The 27178-nt window shown below is 42.4% G+C and overlaps 1 protein-coding gene across 1 annotated transcript in view; it reads right to left on the minus strand.

Annotated features, from left to right (window-relative positions):
• Window positions 1–27178, minus strand: part of kcnh2b (potassium voltage-gated channel, subfamily H (eag-related), member 2b) — a 1340040-nt gene that overhangs the window by 365170 nt on the left and 947692 nt on the right. The gene's annotated exons all lie outside the window — the stretch shown is intronic.

Below are 27178 nucleotides of genomic sequence, written 5' to 3' on the forward strand. Positions count from 1 at the left end.
TCCAGCTATGCATGTTTTTTTTTTCTGTATTTTACTGTTGAACATATGCTTGGGCTTTGTTATTGAAGTTGGAAGTTTATTTCTGTGGCCTCTCCTGGGCTGTGACATAGAAGATGTGATGACTGCATGCAGAGACAATAAAGCCAGCTGCAGATGTCGTGTCTAGAGGTGTGCACCAGGCCTGGCATTCAAACCGAGATGACACAGCCTCTGCACCTCTGCAGGAGTCAGATGACTAAGGAGGGACAAATCCACCTCATGTGAGTCTTGTGGAGACTGTTTCAGAGAGTTCATACATTACGCTAACAAAACTGGCTCATGGTTAATGGAAACATTTTTGGTTTTTGGACAGACACAAGGGGTTTTTTTAGAAAGAAAAGGGGCATTCCAATACTATAATGAACATTTCTACACATACACGCAAGGAACATGCAGAGATGTAAGATTGTGTGTGTGTGAGATAAATCCATAGTGCACACTGCAGAAGAAAACAAAGACAATAAACCGATTCTTGCACTGGGTCTTATATAAACACAGTGGGTTCAGCTATTTATATTGATGACCCAGGATTTGCCAGCATATCAGCTCCTGCAAGGATATTCCATGTCAATAAAAAAATGTGCAAATCCAACATGCACACAAATAAGTATGCATGCCCCAAACTGATTATCTGCATTTATGCTGCTTCAGAACATTTCAAACAGTATATATGCTACTGCTCGGATAGTCCTTGCAGTGACGGAAGCCTATAAATATGAAATTCAAAAGCAGTGCAATCAGAGCTTCTTCACTTGTGAATATGTTTCACTACCAGAGGACACAAATTAAATGGAATTTTTGGAAAATTTAGTTTCAAGGTAGTTGGTGATGTATTGAAGCCTCATTGATCATAGCCACACAGACTCTGAAGAAATGCTTCAAAACAGTTTGTAATGTTTTGAGTTAGCCATCACTGATTTGCAGTGTCACTGAGTCATTTTGGCACCATCCCCAGCCACACATTTTATGCTGTCATTTTCAGCCATAAAGTCTTAATTTATTTTGGTCATTGAAAGCTATTTATTTTTGTTTGGGGGCAGCACAGTAGTTTAGTGGTTACCACTGTGGCTTCACAGCAAGAAGGTCCTGGGATCACTTACCATCTGGTCACACTCACACATCATTTGTGCTGCTTGGGGGCGGGACATGACACACTCACACCTCACTCGTGGTGCTTGGGAGGTCTCCAGGTAGTACAAGGCATACCTCCTATATTTGTGCATGTCTCCTCCCATCAGGACAGGGGTGCTCTGTACCCTGTAGTGTTGTCGTAGTTTCAGGGACCCAGCGGGGCCGTGACTGCAGCTTTGGGGCTAAGTGGCATTCTGCGATACAATATTGGACAGATGCTATGATCCTGTTGGGGGTGAGTACTTTTTATCACCAATTATTGTTAGCTTTTTTGTAGTTTATTGTTGTCATAGAAACAAAATCCAACACATAAGCCTTTAATCAGTGAAAATGCTGAAACTGCTGCAATGAAGTGTCTCTCAGTGTTTTCCCACAAGGAAAAAAAGAGCTATGTGGACACAGAGCCTTAAAGCGCTTACAACAGCCATACAAAAAAAATAAAAAATAAATAAAAAATAAAAATGGACCACTCTGAATAAAGATGCTGGGTGTGGAATGTGTTCTGGAGGTGGCTGCATGCAGCCCCATTGTCATGTAGATTAAATGAAACGAGATACTGACATTCAGGGGAAAAAAAACAAACAATATGAACACGATATGTTCTTTGAATTTTCAGAGTTAATTCTCAGCTGGACTGTGGCTGCCTATTGCTCCAAGTGGTTGTATTGTGTCTAACTGTGCATAGGAAGGGCTAAATGCAGAGGACAAATTTCTTTGTATGTATGTACAATGACAATTAAGTCCTTCCACTTCCTTATAGTTTTTTTGAGTTATTGTCACCCCAACCTGGATGGACAAACTGTCTTGCTCACCCATTCACCCACATTTTTGCTGTTCAGCACAGGAAAAATGTGGTTCAATCACATAAAGCGCCTGCTGTCAAACAACAGCACTTTTAAAATGAAATCTGTCATTTTGGTCTATGAACGTAAACGCTTTTCACTCTGAGCCATCACTCACAATTTGACACAAAGAGAAATCCTGATACAACCGGAGCTTTTTTCATTTTGGGACTGTATATGGCCTTTCATTTCCTCTCTTTCTCACACTACATCTCTCTCAGAAGCGATAAATCTCGTCTGTTTACAGAGCTGCTGATTGGCGAGCTTAAATGGCAACATTGGAAGAATGTCAGCAAAGCCAGGCTTTAGCCTTAATTTACTTCTCATATACGCACACACAGATCAGACGGAACTAAAAGAGAACATGTGAGGAGCTGCGAGATTCTGTGTTTACTTGATTGTGTTCCTTTTCTAAAACTGGAGTCCAGTTTCACGCTGTTCTATTAGTGCCACGCTGGAATGAGTCTACATCAGCTGCCATGGTGTTGGATCAGTAACAGAGGTCAGCACAGGAGAGAAACACATGAAAGGAGGCGAGCTGGGTTCACTGCACTTTTACACCCCCTGCTCCCAGATGCTTTGGTGCAGATGTGTTTTCTCTGATTGCAGACGGCAGCGTGGAGGATGAGACAAAGCATGTGGAAGCACGATTCTCTTAGGAACCAGTGTTAGAGCACACGCCTAGACATGACACATTACAGTAGCCGCTCAAGTGTGGCATGGACCTTGATTACAGAAACTGCATGTTGTCAAAGCATTTCAGTCATGATGTCACTGTTCAAGACCACTCAAAAACGTGGTTTGTTTTGCGTGACCTCAAACTCACCCAAAAGTTGTGACTAAGACCAGGCAGACTAATGTAAAAAAAAAAAAAAACACAATTCATGCCACATCTAGCTGGGAATAACAATGGCAGAGGACAGCCGTACGAATACCCATACTGTGCTATGATGCACCCCGACTGATTTGTGCACGTGCCATGCGCATGAGCCTCAGAATGTGGTACAAATGTATATGGAACACATTAGGTTACCCAGACAGTTGTCAAAACGCAGTGAGAATATGATGAATGTACTCACAGTGCAGTACGAGTGAGGTCTGATTACGGGTGGAGGAACTATAGTCCAACAACACTGGAGCTGCACTTATGGTGCATTCAGGACATTTGGCTGTGGCAGAAACATGCTGAACATCCCACTGAATGTGATCAGAATGCCACAAATGCAGTTTTCACACCATTCGGTCAGACAGCACTTCAACTGCCGTTTGATAGTTTTTCTACTTCGACTGCGCCACAATTGTTTTAAACATGTGCAAAACATTTGAGGTTACATTTGAGCATGACTGTGCCCAACTGTTAAGACAGCACTCAGAATGCTGTCCGACAGCCGTGAAAGGACCTCGACACCTCCCGAATGTGGGTCAACTTTTTATTTGGATGGGATTCGGGCTCATTCGGCCTTTAGTGTGATGGAGGTATAAAGCATGTATTTCAAAATCCTTTGCAGAAATTTGAGTTCCTCACAGACAAACATTTTGCTGCAGCATTAATATGAACAACCAGTCACAGCATTGATGCCTCAAGTTGGAGATGGTCCAAGTGAGCTGACCACCACACATTGATCATTATCATACACATTCAGTTTTTATGGTGTGCATAATACACACACCTTCAGCCCGCGCCATAGTTTAGGACATCAGGAAGCAATGCAGCAATGTGTGGATGGCAGCAAAAACAAACCCCCTTGAGCAGAAATGGCAGATCAAGGCATTTTTTTGGTTGATCTGAATCGGATTAATAAAACAAAAGTCACCAAATATGTCCACACACACTGTGTGCCTTGCTATAGCCTAGCGCTTGCACTTGAGATGGTGCCCATCTCGCTCTGAGCAGTTAGAGGCTGAGAGCGAGACATGCTCAGAGCTCCACAGTGAAATTTGAAAAACACACATCTCCTCAAATACACACCAATTCTATTTCTGGTGATACAACCCCTGGCAAAAATTATGGAATCACCGGCCTCGGAGGATGTTCATTCAGTTGTTTAATTTTGTAGAAAAAAAGCAGATCATAGACATGACACAAAACTAAAGTCATTTCAAATGGCAACTTTCTGGCTTTAAGAAACACTATAAGAAATCAACAAAAAAGATTGTGGCAGTCAGTAACGGTTACTGTTTTAGACCAAGCAGAGGAAAAAAATATGGAATCACTCAATTCTGAGGAAAAAATTATGGAATCATGTCTGTGTCATGTCTGTGATCTGCTTTTTTTCTACAAAATTAAACAACTGAATGAACATCCTCAGAGGTTGGTGATTCCATAATTTTTGCCAGGGGTTGTAGTACCTTCCTCCTGCCTAACCAGCGAGTGACTTCCACAAAAAAAAAAAAAACTGAATGAGTGGTCTTTCCACATCGTCATATGGTTAACTCCTGTTTACACAGACAATGCACAGGCACTGAGCCACAGAGGTGTTGAAAGCCCCCTTCCCCACCCCCCACCGATTAGATTAAAAGTCCACTTTTATTTTAAATTTTAAAGACACCTTTTTCACAAACAATAGTAAGAAGGATAATATTAATAACAGTAATGATAATGAAACTATTTTTAACAACCAAAACATTCAGCCACTATTACTCTGAGTGGAATTGATAAACTGTTTCCTCAGTTAAAAAAAATTATTACAAATATTAAGAAGTAGCTTGGATTGAAGATAAAAAGAGGAACTAATTTGTATAAGTAATAAAATCTTGAACTTTTCAGACGACACAATTATTGTGAGCTTACTTTCAGTTGGTGAAAGTCCGTCAGTTTATTTTATATATATATATATATATATATATATATATATATATATATATATATATATATATATATATATATATATTACCATATTTGATGCTGCCTAGATCATTTAGTTACATTCTTGTCCAGCAGATATTCATAAGCAATGCATTCATTGATTCCACTGGGCATGATTTATTTTGTATTGTGTCTTTCTCTGTTCCACAGGTTAATCCATCATGCACACAGCAACATTTTAGGAACAGAGTGTTTGCTTACTGTGACATCTGGACATTTTTCCTTGAATTCTAAGCTTTTAATATGGATGAGGAGTATATGTGTTTACACTGTTTCTTTTTCCGTATGTTTTTCAAATCGTATTAAATCTTGTTGTTGTCTTTCACTAAACAAGGTGGCTTATTTCGAAAATTGAGCAGATTCATTGTCAGTATTGGCTTCCTGCTCGCTCACTTTGCTCTGTGAATTTTGATGTGTCCAAGTGTAACCATGATAGATTACTTTTCACACTCAGGTGTGTGCGCGCGCACACACACACACACATACACACACACACACACACACATACAGTGTTCAGCTAAAAGGTTCTGCCCTTTCATGATTAGTTCATGAACAAGCAAGATATTCACATATCTCCTTCAAGCTTGGAACATTTTCTTTCAGGAGGTATCATTTTGCATCCCATTGCTGACGAAATGTCATGTCTTCTGTCTACAACAGCAACCCACAGCTACTGGCACATCTGCATCATTAGCGTAAAGGTGGCCCTCGTGGTGTTCTTACAGCTTGGGATAAAGGAAAACATCAGTGATCCAGACCGTACAGTGGCTGTGGTAAGATTTAAGTCGCTTCAATGCGTCCTGTTCACCACCTTGTTTATGAATGGGCATTGTCATGATGTATAATGACATCTTTTCCAGGATGAACCCACTTCAGAGAGAGAGAGGCATGTTAAAAAAAGTCTGTGAGGACTACACCAAAACACCCAGACATGATGCTGTGAATGTGTGGCTAGAATGGCACACATGCTATGGGCCTGGTCATGCAGACTTGTGGCAGGATTGTCATCCTTCAAACTCTTTGCCAATCTCCTGAGTCTACTGACATTCACACAGGCATTGCCACAGACAAAATATGCCATAGATTAGGGGTTCGGGGGCAATACTAATATTTAATAGAGTATGGGCTGATCCAGAGTCCCAATCCAATGCTTGTATTTTCCTGAATATTGCACTTGAACAAGGTGAAATGCAAACACATTAAAGTCAACTTATTGAGTCCTGCATGTTTATCACTTTAACAATTCTGCCATGTGTTGGGGTTGGGGGGGCACCTTCAGTCCAAGCTGCATCTTAATATTTGTACTTGTTAATTTTTAAAACCATTTTATATTATTATAAGATATATATATATATATATATATATATATATATATATATATATATATATATATATATATATATATATATATATACACACAGCTCAATATTACAAGCAAGCAATAGTGATGAGGTCAAGGGTCACATGTACCAAGGCTCAAAGGACTGATGAAAGTAAACACATACATGTATACATACACACCATTGCAGACATACATACACACTTCCTTCACACCTTCATTTAGTGATTGTGTAATTTTCCCCTGAAGCAGACACGTGCACACACACTCACCTCCTGAGCCACGAGAGACGAGATGCGGACAGCCCTTCGGACCCTTCCGTTCCTCCCTCCCTCCTGAGGGAGACTGTCTCGCCCACTTAGCGACATCTCGCTCATCTGGTCCACCCAGGAGCCTCGACCCACGGGCACCGACACGTCCCGCCGGGACGTGTCCCCCATCCCACCCCAGCTGCCTCCACGTACCCGCCCGCCATCTGCGCTGCCCCGTCCTGCCACACCGTCAGCCGTCCTCACCCCTCCGGTCTCTCCCAGAGACGGAAAGGGTGAAGGCGGCACTATAGCTGGCACTGTCGGCACCGTCACTCTGCCCCCGAGGCCTCTTCGTTCTCTCCTCCACCTCTCCGTCTTCCTCCTCTTCCCGTGCTCTCACTGGCTGCCCTCCACTGCTCTGGTATAGTGACAAAGAGTTTGACTCCTGCTCTTCGTGCTTTTTCCGTCTGTCTTCTTGTGATTTCTTCTGCCCCTCAGGTGTCAGTCTGTCTCCTCCTCTGTTCCACTTTGTTTTTGTGTGGGTCCGTGTTGCATGTTGTGTCCGGGTCTTAGTGCATCTCCTGGGGCTGGTAAAGAAGTCGTATCAGATCCACAGCTGGAGCCGGTCTGACTGAGCGCTCAGCCAAACTGCTGCTGCTGTGACTTCCCTCCGCTCAGCTCTCTCTCTATGTGTTTCGATGTTGAACCTCTCTCACTCTTTGTCTTCACAGGACCTCTGTCTCTCACTACGCAGGATCTCCCTTTTTCTCTCTCTCATATAACTCAGTTGTGTTTCCTGCTGGATTTTCCTTTGCGCTCTGTCATTCTAAATTTGGCATCTCTACCTTTCCTGACTACACCTGAGCTCACACTCTCATCACTATCTCTCTGTTGCTCTTTTTCTCTCCCTTTGCTTTTCTCTCTCTCTCTTTCCCTTCTGCATTTATTCTCTTCTATCTGAATAATTTTCCTTTCTCCTCTTTCAATTTTCATGGTAATAAAAGAACAGATTAGTTGGTTTCCCAGGTCACATACACTGCTGGATGGAAAAAAAGAGTGGATAAAGATGGTTCCTTTTAAAATATGAATTTTAAAGGGGGGGAGGAGAGCAAGAGAAAGAGAGGGACAAAGAGAAAGAGAGACAGAGAGGGAAACAGAGGAGAGAGAAAGAGAGAGCGATTGTATGGGAGAGAGACAAGAGAGAGCGAGAGAGAGAGATAGGGAGAGACAGGGGGAGAATGAAAGGGGAGAGACAGAGAGAGAGAGGTGGAGAGAGAGAGAGAGAGAAAAGAGGGAGCGAGAGAGAGAGTTAGAAACAGACATGTAGCCTCACTGGTATCAAAAACTATAAAAGAAGCTTGTGTGAACTAAACAGCAGCTTTTCACCATCAACAAACACGTCAATCGCTTGTTACTACAAGGAAGACCAGGCGCCAGACACAGATTTGCGGTTTCAGATTTGAGGCTTGCATTGCCCTGAGGGGGGCACTTTTTTTAGGCCAGAAGTGTAAAGTCCTATTTAATTGAGGGTTTCTCCCCTGGATCTTTAAAAATTTGAACGGTTGAATATGCAGTTATAACATAGTTTGAGCAGGAAAGAGCAATCTTCTCATGTCTGACTCACGTGAACAAAGCGCAGGGCTGTAGCGCAAACCCAGACTGAATGCATGCGAGTGCAGTTTAAATGCACTTCTAATACTGGGCTACTGAATAGGATTTAAAAACATGCACCACCTTTATGAACCAAATGCAACTGCGTTCTCTAGAGACTGGTAGCAACTTGGACCCCAAACTCATACACAACGTGAGTTATCCGTAATGGTGAAATCCACACACAGTAAAATCACCAGTGTAAAATTAACACTGCCAGTGCTATTTTTTTTTTTTTAATTCCACACAAGCTGCGCGATGTGGTCCCATAGGTACCAGCTGCTTTTAATTTTATTTATTCCACATAAGCAGCGCAATCATGTGATGCACCTCGCATTGTTCCTGCTTGACAGACAACGTCGCATGCACAAACTCTCACACCGGGCTCGTGCACGACTACCCGTTGGCGCGATGTTCCATGGTGCGCAAATTTGAACTGTTTTGCGCTGTTTCGCCATTTTCGACCAGACGTCGACCAAACTTCATACTATGCGTGAAGGGGCCCAAAATCTACACTGCCAGTGTACATATGGTCCTACTCTGGTCAGAGTGGGATGTACACTGTCAGTGTTAATTTAACACTGGTGATTTTACTGTGCAGTTTCACTCTGTCTCTCACTGTCTTCTAGGACCCTCCGTGGTCCTTGATTAAAGAAATCCCATATATCCATCTTTTTCTGCAGCGTACTTTTTTCCCACTTCTCACTCTTTCACAGCAAGGTCCAGTAGTTACAGGAGCGCATTGCATTCACTGTATTAAAAAAACACCTTTTCTTGCAATTATGAGAAAACATCTCATAATTTCAAGATCTTTTCTCATAATTACAACATATTTTATCAGGAAAGGTGCCACACTGACCACTGCTTTGCTCAGAACCACATACTGCACATTCACAAAGATGCAATTCCTTTACTTCCAATCCCTCAGTAAAGACAAGTGTGACAATTCCTGAGTCATAATAACAAAATCAGCCAATTTGTATGCGCCAATAGTGCACTATGATCAGACACAAAGTGTGTTTTTTCCCATAAGGTGTTCCTGGATGAATGAAATTCCTCCAGGGAGGTGCACAGGGCCCCCAGACTGACATGTGCCCGGCTGGTGGTGAGCCCCTCTTTGTCCTTGATTATGACAGAGTGGATAATTTATTTTTTTATCCAGTGAATGCAATGTGCTTCCGTAAGTAGTGTTGCGTAAAACGTTACATAAATCATTTCCATGTTACATTTCTGTGTTACCCAGATCATTTCATGGACCAATCGAATCATTCTCAATTATTTTTGTGAAAATCAGATAAAGAGCAATGTGTTTATCAACATTATTATGAATCGTCTATATTGGAAATTTGTACAAATTATCATTTTTTTTTTTTTTTTTTTTGGTTGGCAGGAGACTGACAGGCTCGTCCGTCCAGAGCGGTTCCAACTGCCTCTGAGGGCAAGCCCCCTAAGGCTGGGTATACTACCAGGTATAAAGAAAATAGCTTCCCTCCTGCAATTATCGCTGCTCTCCTTTCCTGTTGTTAAACACTGCTCTGAAAATTTGCTGTTGAAATTTCTGAGTAGCACATCTGGATGGACTCTTTGTTATGCCAACAAAACCCAAAAACTGTGACTCGTAATTACAGAGTGGTTTCAGCTCGCTGAAATCAAGTACAGATGCTAACGTTAACTAACAGGGTTAGCAATGAGGCTAGCACGCCCATGAACATGACGGTGAAACAAGGGACAGTTCTGCAAACACAGCACTAGTAAAAGAAACACCTGACATGGTATTAACTGCAATCCCTGACTTGAAGCTAAGCTTTTCATTCAAACTGGGTCATATTCTGGAAGCAATGGAAAAAGTAAAAAAAAAAAAAAAAATGTAAATGAGCACCTCGAGCGGATTAGCCAAGCAGAGATATGGCTTTACAGGCTAAAGTCAAAATGCTTCAGAATCAAAAGAAAGACCTCGAGGACAAAGTACTGGACTTAGAGACTAGATCTCTGAGATCAAACTTAAGGCTTGTCAACTTGCCTGAAGGAGTGGAGGGAGAGCAGACATGTACTTTCTAGGAAAGCTGGTGAGCTGACTCATTGAAATTAACTGCATCACAGTCGACCTTACTCCTGGAAAGGGCACAGCAGACTGGCCCCAAGAGGATGTCTACAAACACTCCACCAAGTACCTTCATCATAAAGTTCTTAAGCTACAGAGATAAGGTGACCAATGAGAATGGCTGGGAAAAAAAGGGCAACTGTTTAATGAAAACTACCTGGTGAGGTTTTATGAGGACCTACTAGCTACTGGCTTGTATAAAAAGCAAAAGGAATTTGACCCAGTAAAAAAAAAACAAAAAAACAAACAACTTTGGTCCTTGGCAGACATGTACAGCGTGATCCCCCACATACCCGCCTTGTGATAATACAAAAATAACAGTCTCACATCTTCAACAGCCCAGAAGATATTGATGTGTTTATTAAAGGACTGGAGTCAGCCTCGGATTATTTTGAGTACAGACTTTGTCAAAGTGAAAAATGGGCATGTAAAATTAAAAGTGTATGGTTTTTAACTGCTTAACATACTAAGATTTTTACTTTATCTAAAAATATCCAGGTCCAATTTTATTTATATTTATTTTTTTAAATCCTTAGACTTCATACCAAAGTTCTTTTTTGTGATAGGAGAGGTCAATTAATAGACTGTTGCAGACGAGACTGATCCTAATTTAAGAGTTGAATGATTACAGCTACTGGTCAGGAAGCAATGCATTTGGGGGAAAGGTAACTTGGTTTTGGATATTGTTCTGTGTATAATGTATTGTATAAGGGTTGTATGTTTTAGATTCAGTATTTTTGCCTCCAACTTGTTTTGTTTGCTAGGAGCCCTAAACAATTCAACCTTCTTAAATTACCATGTCTGGGGCATTAAAGGCTAAATTTACTTCTTGGAATAGCAGAGGACAATAAGGTCAAGAGCTGAGAATTAGAAGGAGATGGCAAGGCAATGTTTTACATGTCATGCTGGAGGTGTCATTACTCTAACTGATAAATCTGTAACTTTTCAGGTTCCAAATGTCAAACCAGGGGTGCGAGATCTCTAATTATACAGGAGACCTTTGTTACACAAAACTCAATCTGGTAAATGTCTTATACCCCAAACATTGATGATCCAATGTTTTTTCAGAATGCTTTCCTCACACTAATCATCATCATGAAAGTTATACCATAGCAATAGATTTAATTTGTACCCTCCTGTCAGAACTGGACAGAAGTTTGGGCACCATCCAGACTCACATGAAGAGTAGGCAAACTATATCAATTCATGAATCGATTCATGATTCAGGGACATCTGGACAGATAGAAACCCTTAAGTCCCCATCACACATAGCAAGAATGTGCAGGAACCAGGCCGAAACGGTAAATATTACCATCATCAGACCATCATCAGAGGGAAAGAGGCGTGGTCAGCAGTGTCAGAACGCATCCAGATTATGCTGCGTTTACACATAACGACGACAAGTCACGCATGCCACGAAGTACACATTCTTGGCCGCTGATCACGAATGTGATGATTCGGGGCAGAGGCGTCAGGTGTCCTCAGGAACTGCTGCAACCTGTTACCACATGTTATGATTAATGGCACATGTTGCCGGAGAATTATCAGGAACCCTTACGCACAGTCAAGAATAGTGTTCCGCGTTGTTACACGCTATCGCGCGCTATTGCGCGTAACAGTGCATCGTTAAGTTCTGTCACGTTGTGAACGAGGTGAATTGTCTCCACACACACACCCATATTCATCCAACCGAATTCAGATCGCTCCAGTTTTTCAGAAGAACTTTGTGACTGCATGCGTAGTTGGGCTCTGTGCCATGGAGTGGCACAGAGAGGAGAAGGAGGACAGAGCCAGATGTGTGGCTTCATGCGGCTCGTCTCGTGCATTTTCCCAAACATCAGGCACATGCAGCAGGTGGAACACCTGCTGGAGCGCGTTGAAGAGCACTGAAATTTGACTTTTAGCCGACTTGGTGTCAGCAATCAAACTGAATGCGGTACAGCAGGGTTTAATTGTGCGCGCGCTTCTTCCTCCGCTGGACTGGAGGAGGTGCAGAGATGTCGGGCTGCACGTGAGTCTCCTCTCGCTCCTCTGGTTCCTCTGGCTCAGACTCGTTCTCCCGCTCATCGGTTACAACAGCAGGTGGAACACCTGCAGGAGCATCCTGAGGAGCTTCAGCAGGAACCGTGGAACGACATTTGGAGCCGAGTTTAATTGTGCGCACGTGACAGAAAACTGATTCGCCGTGGCGCGCAGTGAAATGTGACGCCGCGTTACAAGTCGTGTCAAAACTTGACAGTTTCCGTGTTACTTCGTAATAACGCGTGACAGTTTGGGCTCCAAGAACCATCACAGGAGCCACTACGAACGTTGTCACGTTCTATTAAGGATCACTACTCATCAAGACGGATCAGTACGCTCAGTTGCGACCTCCACGATGTGAGACGAAATAAGGGGGGTGTGTGACATTCGTGGAAGATTTTTTGACAGGCAAAAACATGCTCCACGAATATCAAGAATATCACGCACCAACACGCACTATTAAGAAACATATTCAGATGCGTTAAGTCACATTAAGAATGTCAGGAATGTGTCACGAATGACAGAAAAAATGACATTCGTAACGCGTCTTGCTTATGTGTAAATGCACCTTTACCTCGTCCACACCTGCAGGATGGCATCCAAAGCGCATGTAGACAACAAGTAGATGACACAGAATGCTGTCAGAAGGCCATAAAAGGCGCTGAAGACTGCCTGATGTCCTAACGTCTGGATGGCAAACACAGGACCAGAGTGGGAGGGAGTGCTATGTTCCTGATACACGCGGGTGCGCAGCATGGCGCACGTGTGCCCCACACACACGTGTGGGGATGAAATTATCACTCAGCTGTGTGTCTGTGTGTATGTGTATTCATAACTGCTGCATGAGCCACTAAGCGCGAGTGTGCCACTGGACACCTTTGCTGAAAGTTTGCTGGCAGTGGGCAAAGCAGTCACACCCTGAGTCATATACAGCCTTTCCAGCAAACTTTAATTTCTTTTTTCTTTTTTGCTCACTTCAGGAGCACAACGCAACTCTGTACACCGTGATGTCAGTTGGATTATCACATGGGATTTACAACCCCAATTCCAGTGAATTGGGAAGTTATGTAAAATGTAAATAAAAACAGAATACAATGATTTGCAAATACTCTTCAACCTATATTCAATTGAATACACCACAAAGACAAGATATTTAATGTTCAAACTGATAAACGTTGTTGTTTTTGTGCAAATATTTGCTCATTTTGAAATGAATGCCTGCAACACGTTTCAAAATGGAACGGGGACAGGGCAAAATGGGACGGGGCAACAAAAGACTGGGAAACTTGATGAATGCTCAAAGAACACCTAATTGGAAACAGGTGAGTGTCATGACTGGGTATAAAAGGAGCATCCCCAAAAGGCTCAGCCATTTACAAGCAATGATGGGGCGAGGATCACCACTTTGTGAAAAACTGCATGAAAAATAGTCCAACAGTTTAAGAACAATGTTTCTCAACATTCAGTTGCAAGGGATTTAGGGATTCCGTCATCTACAGTCCATAATATAATCAGAAGTTTTCAGAGAATCTGGAGAACTTTCTACACGTAAGCGGCAAGGATGAAAACCAACATTGAATGCCCGTGCGACACTACATTAAAAACTGACATCATTGTGTAAAGGATCTTACCGCATGGGCTCAGGAACACTTCAGAAAACCATTGTCAGTTAACACAGTTTGTTGCTACATCTACAAGTGCAAATTAAAACTCTACCATGCAAAGTGAAAGCCATACATCAACAACATCCAGAAATGCCGCTGCCTTCAAATTGTTTTTGGAAATCATGGACATTGTGTCTTCTGGACAAAAGAGGAAAAAGACCATCCAGACTGTTACCAGCACAAAGTTCAAAAGCCAGCATCTGTGATGGTATGGGGGTGTGTTAGTGCCAATGACATGGGCAACTTACAAATCTGTGATGGCACCATCAATGCTGAAAGGTACATTCAGGTTTTGGTGCAACACATGCTGCCATCCAAGCAACGTCTTTTTCACGCAAGTCCCTGCTTATGTCAGAAAGACAATGCCAAGCCAGATTCTGCACGTGTTACAACAGCGTGGCTTCGGAGTAAAAGACTGCGGGTACTAGACTGGCCTGCCTGCAGTCCAGACCTGTCGCCCATTGAAAATGTGTGGCGCATTATGAAACGCAAAATACGACAACAGAGACCCTGGACTGTTAAACAACTGAAGTCGTACATCAAGCAAGAATGGGAAAGAATTCCACCTACAAAGCTTCAACAATTAGTGTCCTCAGTTCCCAAACACTTATTGAGTGTTGTTAGAACGAAAGGTGATGTAACACAGTGGTACACATACCACTGTCCCAGGTTTTTTGAAACGTGTTGCAGGCATCCATTTCAAAATAAGCAAATATTTGCACAAAAACAATAAAGCTTATCAATTTGAACATTGAATATCTTGTCTTTGTGGTGTATTCAATTAATTATAGGTTGAAGAGGATTTGTAAATCGTTGTATTCTGTTTTTATCTCCTAAGCTTGCATTAAGCAAAAGTCGGAAAATTTCTTCAAAGACAGCTCAAGTTCTGGGAAATACCAAGTTGACAAAAGGAGGCTTTCCTGACTATGGTCAGGAACAGGATGGTCAACTGTCACCAACCCCCACCACTAAAAGGATTTAAGATACTCTAAAGTGCATTCCTCACGGAGCTGTGAATCCACTTATCAGCGCCGAAACCAGATGTTGCCAACTCCTTTGTCATCTAAAAAAAAACAGACCACAGAAAGGCCTACTTTTCCCAAAGTCTAAAAACTGTGTTTTTTACTGCAAATTCCATACAAGACCATACAACAGGATTACTCTCAACTTGGGAATCACACTGTAGTTTCTCTGGTTCAAATCGATGCAGGATTGACGGATATAATATTTTACAATGAAATCCAAAACCCAGTCCCTTCCAGTCTGTGAACCAAGAGTGGCTCCTGTTGGACAAATTGGGGAAGGGCATGCAACTAAATTGTACAGTATTATAGAATTATGACCATGTTTAAAAAATTGTATTTTGGTTGTTGTAACAAAAAAAGAGAAAGTAAATAACCTGTGATCATTAAATCTCACCCATGGAGTATGTATATCCTGCACTTTTGCTCTGATCATAGATTGTAGAAAGTTTACCAAATGTGCTTTTTCATATATATATATATAACTGTGTTGGGTGGTAGTTCTAAGGATGTTATTTACTAGAGTTTTGCAATACAAGACTTGCTTGGTTTGTAAGTGGGAATTTTAAAAATAACAGATGCTGAAGAAGAAAACTACAGTACCCAGAATTCTTGGGGGTGGAGCTTTTAACCCATTAAAAGCATGCACCCCCTGAGGAATCGCACTCTTACTCTTCTCTTACGCAACGCTCTGACTCTTACTCTCCTCTTCTCTTCATCTTTTCTTGGGTCTCGAGATGCTGCCTAGCTGTCCAAATTTTTATGACCCTTTGTCTGCAACCACGTGTTGTGTAAACTTATTTCTTGTTTGTGCTCGCCATCAAGAAATTACTTTTTCCTTTTTTCTACAGATAACTTTTGCTAAGCTTTTGTAAAGTTAAACGCGCAGGCACATTTAACTTCCTTTTGTGATTTTCACATTAAAACCTTATTTCTTCTTGAACTCCAAATTCATCTTGCAAACATTTTTCTTACAAAGTCAACTATTTTTGTATCGAGTTTTGTGATTTGATCCGGCTTCCAAAGACGACGACGAAAGACGAATTTTTGTTTTGGCGAATAGAAAATAAAGACACTCAAGCCTTTATTCTGATGATCTCAGACTACAAGCGCTACAGAGATAAAAAAAAACATCCATGTCACCTGAGACGTCGACAGAAATTTGAACCACCACCGCAAGTCACAGCCTAACAACGGAAAGCATTCCCGGTAACCAGCGAAATCAGGCGGAGTGACCGGCAGAGTCTCTTTGTCAAGGTCCCTGAAGCAGCTGTGTGACGGACGGATCATCGACTGAAAACAAGACGATTCGCAGCATCTGACCTACGGAGACTGATCTGCACAGCGTCCAAGTAAGACCGGGCTACAGTGTCAGATAAAAGAGTGGCTTTATTTTAATTCTATTCACTGTCACTAACCATCTCTCGTTAATAAATACCAAAGTAAATTCCCTGATGATTAAGATGGAATTCATTCTTAAACTCCCACAACTAAACCAAATTATCTGAATGTCATACAATAATTGCTCAGTGAAATTCATCATCATCAAATTCAGGGGTGGCCAAGCTCGGTCCTCGAGAGCCACATTCCTGACAGGCTTAGTTGTCTCCCTGCTCCAACACACCTGAATCCAATGAAAGGCTCATTAAAAGTCTGCTAACGAGTCTTTCATTGGATTCAGGTGTGTTGGAGCAGGGAGACAACTAAGAGTGTCAGGAATGTGACTCTCGAGGACTGAACTTGACAACCCCTGATCAAATTGCTTAATGTGATATGTACCGTTATTTAACTCCTGACTGAGTTAATGGTTTCTGGTCCATTGATGCTGACGCTGGCTCACAGATCTGGCAACTTGTTTCTGACGGATTGTTTGTTGTTGTGACGCTATTCTGATCTTCACACGGTTGTATACATTTTTTTTTATTTCTGTACAGCGCTCTTCTGGTTATTAAATGTCTACTCTGAACGTTATTTAACTATAGTCCTGTTGTAATTCGCTAGCAGTTAGCATTCGCTAGCATTTAGCATTTGCTAGCATTTAGCTTTCGCTAGCTAGGTCGACTCCTCCCTTCCCACCCGTTATTATTTTTATAGCTGGTTCTTTTTACCTGGTAAATTTTAAGTGAATTTTAAGTCATTTTAAGTGAATTTTAAGTGAATTTTAAGTAATTATTTTACTCCTGTGTAAATCTTAAGAGCAGCTAGCATTTTTGCTAGCAGTTAGCTTGCATTAGCGACTTCGGACACTCGTTTTCATTTTTTCATTTTTTTTATATACTTCTGTTAGTTAACTGTTAGTGTAACTGTTGTGAACTTTAGCTTAGTACTTTACTCTTGTGTTAATCTTAGGAGTGGTATATATATATTTACTGTTCCTACATTTCTAATACTTCTGCTACTCTTTCAGTGTAACTGCTGTGAACTTTAATTCATTTATTTGTGTCTGTGTGAGCCTTAGGAGTGGTTAGCTTATCCATTATTGGTTAGCTTGTGCTTGCTTGGCTATACTCTTGAATTTCCTAGTGCACAAAGTACACTACTTTACCTACTTTACACCCTCCATAAATCCTACGTGATGTTGTAAGATAAAGTGGCTCTATTAGAGAGCTGTGTCCGTAAGTTAGAGCAGCTTCGTAGCACAGTGGAATTAGATGTTACGGGCCCTCCAGATGAGGTTATTGCTGGGCTGACTAGCAAGGCCATTAGCATCAGCCTAGAAACACCGGCTGTGGAGGATGGTTTTCAAACTGTGGCGAGGCGGAGGAAGCCCCGTAGGGCTTGGTGCCCGGTTGTGGCACCCCGATCACACTCGCCACTGCAAACTGTGAATCGGTTCTCCCCCTTGGATTTACCTGATGTGAATTCGCCAAGCCCACAAGTGACTTCCACTCCTATCTCCAGGCCGAAACACCGGACTTTAGTGATAGGGGATTCTATCACTCGCAAAGTCAGGTTACAGATGCCGGCTGACGTTAAATGTATTCCTGGGGCCAGAGCTCCTGACATTGCATCCCATCTTAGGGTGCTGACGCTGCAGAAGGGAAGACAGACGAAGGAACATGACATGAGATATAGTCACATAGTTATTCACGTCGGCACCAATGATATCAGGATGAAGCACTCAGAGGTCACAAAAATGGACATAGAGAGGACTTGTGACCTTGCCAGAAAGATGTGTCGGCATCGATTAATAGTCTGTGGTCCCCTCCCCTCCCGGGGTACTGATAAGGCGTTTAGCAGGCTGACATCATTAAATAGGTGGATGGTGCAGTTTTGTCAACAGCAAGGCTTTAGCTTTATTGATAACTGACCTTCGTTCTGGGGCCGCCGTGGCCTGCTGATGCCAGACGGCCTCCACCCTACTGGAGAAGGCGCCGCCATCTTGTCTGCGAACATAGATAGAGCTCTACAGGGAGGGTAACATTAGGAATCTACAGCAGGCCACGGAGTAAGTGATTAGAGACCCTGCAAGGCTTATGACAAATGTGGGTGTGGAATCCATTAGCTTAGCGGGGAAATTAGTGCAGAAAATCCACTATGGTGATAGTGCAGTTTATCTGCCAGGGAGGGAAATTCAACAAGTTGAGACTGTGGCCTGATCCCGTAGATGTGTCCATAAAAATCATAGAGGGATATGCTTTGTAAACTTAATACCCATTACTATATTGGATCATTTTGAAATTGAGGATGGCCCAGTGGTTGTTCCAGTAATAGCAAAGATTTCATGTCTGCTACCTACAATGCGCGTGGAATGTCTCAAACCTAAACCTACTTCTAGGCATCTTATATATGCTACTCTGGAACCACCCCTAAACCCAAACAGTTCAACTGTCAACCCCACTGAGGTCCTTAGACTGGGTCTCATTAACATAAGATCACTGTCCTCAAAATCATTCTTGATTAATGATTTAATTATTGATCATCACTTTGATATGATTGGGTTATAATAATAATAATACATTTTATTTGTATAGCGCTTTCCTGGACACTCAAAGACGCTTTACAAACCAAAAGAAAAGGATAAAAATGCTAAGAAAAAACACATTAAAAATCAGGACTGTACATTAAAAGCTAACTTAAACAGATGGGTTTTGAGTTCTTTCTTGAAGGAGGGGAGGTCGGGGCAAGCACGGAGTGGTTGGGGCAGAGAGTTCCAGAGGGTAGGGGCAGCAATGGAGAAGGCTCTGTCTCCCCAGGTTCGGAGCCTGGTCCTACAGGGAAATGACAAAAGGTTTGTGTCGGAGGAGCGGAGAGAGCGTGATGGAGTGTGGCGGTGGAGGAGGTCAGTGAGATATGTGGGGGCCAGGTTATGGAGGGCTTTGAAAGTGATCAGGAGGATTTTGAAGTGAATGCGTTGAGTGATGGGGAGCCAGTGGAGGTTTTGTAGGACGGGGGTGATGTGTTCTCGAGTGCGGGTGTGGGTGAGGAGACGGGCAGCAGAGTTTTGTATATACTGTAGTTTATTGAGTATTTTGGAAGGTAAACCATAGAGGATGCTATTGCAATAGTCGATTCTGGATGTGATAAAAGCATGTATAAGGGTTTCAGCAGCGGAGAAAGTGAGGGATGAACGGAGACGTGCGATATTTTTCAAGTGGAAGAATGCAGTCCGGGTTATTTGTTTAATGTGTGGGTCAAATGAGAGGGTGGGGTCAAGAAGGATTCCAAGATTGCAGACAAGGGGGGATGGAGTGAGTGTAGTGTTGTCAAAACAGAGTGAAAAATGGGTTGATTTTGTGATGTTTTTAGGGCCGATGATGATGATGTCTGTTTTGTCAGTGTTTAATTTCAAGAAATTGTGTTGCACCCAAGTTTTTAACTCAGACAGGCAGTGGGTGAGGGTGGAGAGAATGTTAGGGTTTATGGATGTGGTGGAAATGTAAAGCTGTATGTCATCAGCATAACAGTGGAAGTGGAGACCATGATGACAGATGATACTTCCGAGAGGGAGGATATAGAGGATGAAGAGGAGAGGACCAAGTACCGAACCCTGGGGAACACCTTGAGATAGGGGGCTATGGAGGAAGAGCAGCAGTTAACGTGGATGAACTGTTGCCGGGTTGTGAGGTACGATTGAAGCCAGGAGAGGGCGGAGCCGGTGATGTTGAGGGAGGTCTTGAGGCGAGACAGGAGGATGGAGTGGCTGATGGTGTCAAATGCAGCAGTGAGGTCCAGGACAATGAGAATATTGAGATGGCCGGAGTCAGAGGAGAGGAGGAGATCATTGGTGACTTTGAGAAGAGCTGTTTCAGTACTGTGTTTTGGACGGAAGCCGGACTGGAAAGGTTCAAATAGACTAACGGAACTGAGGTAGGTTTGGAGCTGATCAGCAATGACCCGTTCTAGGATTTTAGACAGAAAGGGAAGGTTGGATATAGGCCGAAAATTGATGAAGTTATCGGGGTCAAGACCAGGTTTTTTGAGAATGGGCGTGATAGCTGCCAGCTTGAGAGACTGTGGAACAGAACCAGAGGACAGTGAGGAGTTTATGATTTTTGTGATCAGTGGAGAAATTATGGGGAGACAGGTTTTAATGAGGGGGGAGGGGATGGGATCCAGGGAGCAAGTGGGGGCTTTAATGCCAGATAGTATTTTTGTAAGCTGAACAGGGGAGATTTGTTTGAAATCTGAAAGCTGATGTTTGGGACTGAGGGGAGGAGGGTCTGGAGGGGGAGTGGGAACAGAAGAAAGGTTGAGGGAACTGTAAATAGAGTCAATTTTGGACTGAAAAAAGGATTGAAAGCTATTACATTTGGTGGTAGTGAAGGATGAAATGTTGTTAGTGGGTTTAAGGAGTGTGTTAATGGTAGAGAATAGAGATTTGGGGTTATTGGAACCAGAGTGGATGAGACTGGAGTAGTAATTAGACCGGGAAGAATTAAGGGCATCTTTGTATTGTTGCAGATGATCTTTGTACATTTGTAGATGAACAGTCAAACCAGATTTTTTGTACAGTCTCTCAAGCTGGCGCTTGCGGGATTTCATTTTATGAAACTCGGGGGTGTACCAGGGGGCAGTGTGAGTGAAGGAGACTATTTTGGTTTTAGTTGGGGCAAGTTCTTCAAGGCAGGAGGAAAGAGTATTATTATAGTGGGTGACCAGTTCAGAAGGATTTTCAGATGATGGAGGAGGGGAGGTGGATAATTTAGTTGTGAGGAGAGAAGAAAGAGCAGTAGGGTTGATGGATTTGAGATTACGAAAAACTATTGTACGTTTTGTTTTAGTGATGGTAAGGGAAATATTAATGTTAAATGTGATGGCAAGGTGATCTGAAATGTGCAGGTTATGGCTTGCAAGGTTATGGATTGTGACACCGGTAGAGCACACTAGATCCAGGACATGGCCTTGAGAATGAGTGGGAAAGTTTACTAGTTGAGCGATGTTGAAGCAGTTGAGAAGGTCCAGGAATTCAGTGGGAGATTTGGAATTGGTATTGTCGACATGAAAATTAAAGTCACCAAGCAAAAGGATGGATGATGAGATGGCACTTATTTGGGTCAGGAGGTCAGTGAGTTCTGAGAGAAAAGAGGGGTTGGGCTTTGGGGGACGGTAAATTACAACAGTGACCAGAGGTGAGGGACCAGAAAATTTAAAAGCAATATTGTCAAAAAAATGAAAAATTGGGAGTGATATGGGAGTGACTTTAATGTCCTTGTTGAAAATAACTGCTGTGCCTCCGCCCCGCCCTTCAGAAATGGGGGTTTTCAATGTAAGTGAATCCAGGGGGTGTCGCTATATTTAGGGAAAAGTAATCCAGGGGTTTGTGCCAGGTTTCAGTTAAACAGAGGAAATCCAGTTTATTGTCCGTGATGAATTCGTTTAGGATGAGGCCCTTGTTTGTGAGAGAGCGGGTATTGAGGAGAGACAGTTTCAAGTGGCGTGAGTCTGTGTGATGGGAGCAGCGAGCGAGAGGACGGAGATTGGTCCGCTTCACGTGTGGTTTGTTGTGATGACGTAACGCAGAAGTGGGCGAGCGGTGAGACCAAAATGAAGGTATAGCGTTTGCAGATGAAGTGTGAAAAGAAAACATACGACCAGAGCCACGATGTGGAGGACGGGAGGTGCGGAGCAGTCCGAGCTGTTGGAGAGAAGCAGCACAGAGAGGGCGGCAGCGGTTGTTGAGGCCGCGGAGAGTCGAGTCGGAGTACTGGAGTGGCATCCTGAGTGGAGCTAGCGCGAAGCTAGCGATTGCTTCGGAGAGGAAGAGCCTTCTGGACGTGGTCGAGCCAGGAGGATTTTGATGAGGAATGCCAGAGAGGAAGTAAAATGTTGCGAAGACCCATGCAATGTGGATCATAACGCTGAGCATCCAGTTTGAAGACGTGCTATCTCTAAACGTTAAAATCCACCGAGCAGCGGCAGCCAAAGCACGCCAGCATTCACTCAGCCGGAAGTGCAAAGGTTATGTGAAACCTGGCTTAAACCTACAGCTGTCCTCCCCTTAAATGAAGCCTGTCCACCAGCATATACATTTAGTCACGACCCTCGTGATGCGAAGCAAGGCGGGGGTGTTGCTCGTATTTATAAATCTAGGTTTAGCTTATTAGCTGTTGGGGGTCACAAATATAACTCGTGTGAGCATCTGATTCTCCACGCCACTCAGGATATTACACATTGCCAAGGTCAGAAGAATAAAAATCAGCTGTATTACTTTGTCACTGTATATAGGCCTCCTGGCCCATATTCTGAATTCTTAGATGAATTTGGTGCATTCATCTCTAACTTGTCAACTAGTGCAGATAACATTCTGATCATTGGTGATGTTAACGTTCATATAAATAAGCCTTCTGGTCCCCTCTGCAAATCATTTATGGAAATTGTGGCTGCATTAGGATTTCGGCAATGCATTCGGGATTCAACGCAGTGGAAAGACCCTGGATCTGGTTCTCGCACGTGGTATTGCTGTCACGAATATTGACATCATGCCGCTTACATCAGTGGTCTCTGATCACTCACTTATTAAGTTTACAGTTTCGCTGCCGTGTTTAGTGGAACAACAACCTTATTTATCACTGCAGCGATCCATCAACTCCTCAACTAAGACTGAACTAGAAGCTAGACTGCCTGATGTCTTAGCCTCACTTTTGACAAATACCCAGTCAGTAGACAGACTTGTGGATAGTTTAAACTCAGTGCTCAAAACGACACTCGACATGATTGCACCACCTGTGTTGAAACCGCGCACCCTGTCATTCTGATGCAATTTGGCCTCAATCGGCATATGTGTGATGGGGGTGTCCTTCAAAAGTGGTTTGGTCACTTTGCTTCCAAAATGTGGCCAACCCTGTGAGAAACATTGTGGCAAATGTGAGAATTTAAGACCATTAAGACTTCTAAATGTGGACCTAAAGATACTGTGAAAAATATTTACTAGAAATATAACCACAGTTAATAAATCATGACCAGAAGGGATATATTCTGTGCAGGCAAGGATTTTATAATGTTAGAAAGAATACTGAATATTGCCCACTATCAGCAGGTACTTCTTTACTGTTGCTGGATGCTGAAAAGGTGTTTGACAGGGTGTAGTGGTACTACTTGTTTGAGATATTGATAAGATGTGGATGCTGGGAGACTTTTGTAAATGGATTAAAGCCTTATCCACAGAATCACATGAAGAAATATTGACAGGTATTACCCTATCAGGCAACTTGTGGAAAAAAAAAGCCTTAGGTGCTGTAAAATCCTCCAACAGCTGTGCCACACTTAGCTTAATACAATTAAAAGTATTACATAGAATTCACAATAATAAAGACAGACAAACTAGATAAGCTATGTTCTAGATGTTCTAGGAGCCCCTGTGACGTGACCCACATGTTTTGCTTCTGTCCAAAATTGTACAACTACTGGCATACCTTTTTTAATACAATCTCAAATATTTTGAATTTGGAAATTTGTCCTTCCCCCAGTATCACTTTTTTTGGCTGCACCTCCAGATGATATTAAAGTGTTGGTGACTCAAAGGAGTGTCATTGCCTTTACGTCTTTGTTCACTCACCAGAGAATTTTGCTTATGTGGAAGTCGTCTTTGCCATCTTCAATTAATTGTGGGTGTCTTCCTTCTTTTGAAAAAGAAATAAAATTAAGTACATGCTCAGGGGCTCCTCCAGTAGGTTCTGTCATTACTGGAGGCCTCTGAATAATTATGTGAAGCAGCTCTCACCTGGGGAAATCTGCCCGTAACGTATTGGAATGAAATTGCGATAATCTTACTCTAAGTGTCTTGATTGTCTTTTGCCATCTGCATGCCTGCCACTTGCAGAATCACAGGAACCAGTGGCTCATTTTTGGGTTGTTACTAAAGCCTGGGTCCCACCGAACAATAAACCATGAATAATGAGCCACACATGGGTGTGTCAGCGATTATTCGAAGAATAACCCACATTCTCATCTATCACGTATCCGCTACTAAGGCACCTCTATGTGCCTCTCTGTACCCTGCATGTGCCACGTAGCAGCCTCGAGTGAGCCACAACTGACCTGTCATTAAAGCCTCGAATGGCTTGCATCAGCCACGCTAAGCCACGTAGTGCCGTGATAGCGCCATGATAACCCGATGTTGGAGCATGTTTAGGCATAGGTTTGGTCCAAACCTCCAGCCTCCTGGCTTTAAATACAGTCATTTTCACATTGTGCTCCCACTTTTAACTTTGTGTTCGTCCATTTATTTCTGCAAAATCGCTCTTTTACGCGCGCGCTGCAGTTCTGCATACACAAGGAGGTGGCCACTTTAATTATATGCACCTGCTGTCGCAACTCGCGGATCACTTAAAAAAAAAAATCTTTATTTCTTCCACAGCTTACAAGTCACCGTGATACAACTTTTAACTTTGTGTTATGTCTTCAAAACTGGTCTTTTGCATGATCTCGTTCTATGTTGCTGCACAGTTCTGCGGTGCTTTTCATGGCTTCACTGGAGTTATTTCTTCCGCAGCTTTAACCCTCTGGGGTCCGAGGGCATTTTTTGGACAGTTCACTCGCCTGGCATAAATGTTTTATTATTGCTGTTAACAGCTCTCCCTGCATCCCACAATTAAGTTTTATGTCTCTTTTTTTCAGGACAACCTGTGCTTTCAGAATATATATGTTTTTGTTGTATTTTATAAGTGTAATAAAGGTTTACAATCAAAAATAGGCAAGGAAAAAATAAAGCGAAAACTAATTTTCCACACATATTTATTCAAAACACACAGCAAACTATAATAAACAACTGTTTTGACACTTTATAAAGGTAATTTGAGGTCTTGTGTGAAAGACTGTACAACAAAAAGGTTCAAACAATAAACACAAATGCACATTTTGAACAATATATACAAAATGGTCTATGCGTTTTGTTGTCCATTGATATGGTAAACAGTGCTTTACGCAGAGAATCTAACAAAGTTATCCAGTAACATTCACATGCAAACTAGCGGAGCAATCCTGATCGTTACACACTCTTTGTTTGAGCACATGAGATTGTCATCAGAGGCTCTCAGCGGATTGCATCAGAGCGCAGCTCGTCTGAAGGATAATAATCTGTTATAATTTAACATCTGCAGACAAGAAGCAAAGAACACATAACTGTTTTATCAAGCCATGATAATGTAAACAAGTCAAATAATTACCTTTTTAGATGGCTCAAAATACTTTCTGCAGCTTGTTAGGTGCGCACGTGAATGGCTCTGGCTGCAGCCTCCTCTGTGATTCAGGAAGTGATTTCAGCCGTTTTCAAAGGCCAATTTGCAGAAAAAAATGATTAATCCGCCATGAAATAATTATTTTATATACACAGCGTCCAGCATGTGGCAGCCGGTAGAACAAAGAACGGCGTCCAGCTGTGAACACAGCAGGTGGGATCATCACGACACATTTCGTGCTATTGCGTGAATCAAAAACATGCTCGTGTCAGGGCACCTTTAGCAAAGAAAACATGCTGTGTGGCTCTTTATTCATCCTTAGTTATTCAGTGTTACCCAAGCTTAAGTCCTCCGTATGTGTATGTATGTTTTTGTTTGTGTTTTTTTCTTTAGCTTAGTTACGAAGGTTTGTTTTATTTATTATTTTCCAAGTTTGTTCAATAAAATATATTGATAAAAATTAATAATGACAGGTTGAATTTCAGACAGCATGGTAGATTAATTCTTAGCACTGTTGACTCTCAGTGAGAAGTTCATGGGATCAGTTCCCACCTGTGGCCTTTCTGTGTGGAGTTTGCATGTTCTCCCCATGCTTGTGTGGGTTCTCTCCAGGTGCTCGGGCTTCCTCCCACGTCCAAAGACATGCAGGTTAGACTTTAAATTGTCCACAGGTGTGCATGCAGGTGTGAATATATTCATTTGGATGCACAAGTGGCCCTGCGACAGACTGGCATCCTGTTCGGGGTGTACCCAGCCTCACATCCCATGACTGCTGGGATAGGCTCCAGCCCCCTGTGACCTGATCTTGGTTGAGAGGTTGAAGATGCATGTGTGTGTGTGTGTGTGTGTGTGTGAGGTGGGATCACACCCAAACCCTCCAACACACAGTGAGGGTGTCAACAAAGATGTCCTCAATCACCCCTTCTATTTTTACTCTTGACTGAACCATTTGCAATTGTTGTATGCTCTCATAATGATATTACAGACATAAAAATCAGTTACCATGAACACTGAAATGCATTATTTTCTGATTATGTAATTTTGTTTTTGACCAACCTCAAGAAAAGTGTCCTGGCCCTGTTGGTTTCGATACTTTAGGAAACATCTCAGAGTATAAAGTAAATAATAACAAAATTTCTATAATACCACTCAGCTGTGAGGAAAGAACCCATCCTTCTGAACAAAATGTCCTGTTTCAAGGTGGTGGATTGCTTTACATACTTATTCAAGGTGGTGGATTGCTTTACATACTTAGACATAAAAGTTGAATCTTCTGTTAAAAAAACAACAACAACAACAAACAAACAAACAAACAAACAAAACTAACAGTATATTGAAAATTGTGGGTTCCAGGCTGTTCACAAACAGAGAGGGGTGAAAACATAACTGCTCCACCTTCTTTTTCGGGGGTAAGAAATCATTGGTTGCAGACATGGGGCATTGTTGAAGATTTTAACAGTTTATTTCTTTCAGAATCAATGTCTGCAACAGTAACAGGCGCATCAGAGCACATTTTGGTGCAATTCATGATCATTACAGTGATTGATGTGTCCCTGTGTTTCACACACACACACACACACACACACACACACACACACACACACACACACACACACACACACACACACACAC

Source organism: Thalassophryne amazonica, chromosome 1 (assembly GCF_902500255.1).
Source record: "Thalassophryne amazonica chromosome 1, fThaAma1.1, whole genome shotgun sequence".
NCBI lineage: Eukaryota > Metazoa > Chordata > Actinopteri > Batrachoidiformes > Batrachoididae > Thalassophryne > Thalassophryne amazonica.